This window comes from Sinocyclocheilus grahami, unplaced genomic scaffold (assembly GCF_001515645.1).
Source record: "Sinocyclocheilus grahami isolate Dianchi unplaced genomic scaffold, SAMN03320097.WGS_v1.1 scaffold2090.1, whole genome shotgun sequence".
Classification (NCBI taxonomy): Eukaryota; Metazoa; Chordata; class Actinopteri; order Cypriniformes; family Cyprinidae; genus Sinocyclocheilus; species Sinocyclocheilus grahami.
Genome location: NW_015507269.1, coordinates 7,027 through 7,944, shown reverse-complemented (window position 1 = coordinate 7,944; position 918 = coordinate 7,027).

Genomic DNA, 918 nt, shown 5'->3' with positions numbered 1-918 from the left:
GTATTGTTAGTGTCATGATGCAGGATTAATCTAAAAACCAAATGAAGAACATGCAATAGTTTAATACTAGTCGCTATAGTACAGAGCCAAATAAATAATACATTTATGAATAATGCATTTGCATAACGACTTAGTAAAATTGCATTTGTTAATATTAGTTAACTACATTAGCTAATATGAACTAAAAACACAAAAAAATACTTCTAAAGCATTGATTAATTTCACACTGCAATATGATTTTCTTCCCGCATATTTTTTGTTTTCCAAATATCTAAACATTTATGAATCCAGATGCATTTACTTATGATGCAAAAAAATATTGTCTTAAACACCGTTTCATAATAAATCAGCTGAAAATGTTTAGTTTTAAGCTTAAATGTTTGATCATTTAAAACATTTCATTTTGATACACTTTTGCAGGACTTAATATCTTAAATAATTTTGCTCCTCCAGTAAATGTGTCTTGATTTTTGGATGTTTAGATATTCAAACGTGAAAACAAGACACAAATACTGAAGAAAGAATGCTCTCTTTTGCGGTCTAGTTCAATTTAATTGTGGCATTTACTAATGCAATATAAAACTCTGATGTTACTATAATTTAATGGAGCTGAGCAAACAAACTAACAATGAACAGCTGTATTTTTATTAATTAACGTTACTAAAGATGACTAAATAGTGTAACAGAAGTATTGCTCGTTGTTAGTTAATATTTGTTAATGCATAAACCGTCATTAACTGATAGGACTTTATTGTAAAACATTACCAATGTCTTTTATTTGTTGTATTCTGGTTTTATCTATTGATTACTCGGATTGCACTGATTTAATTAGCTGTTTATATTCTTTCCATAGAAAGGCATAATTGCAATGACGTGAAAGTTCCAGGTTGCTGGTTAGTATTTACGTAATTACGACGT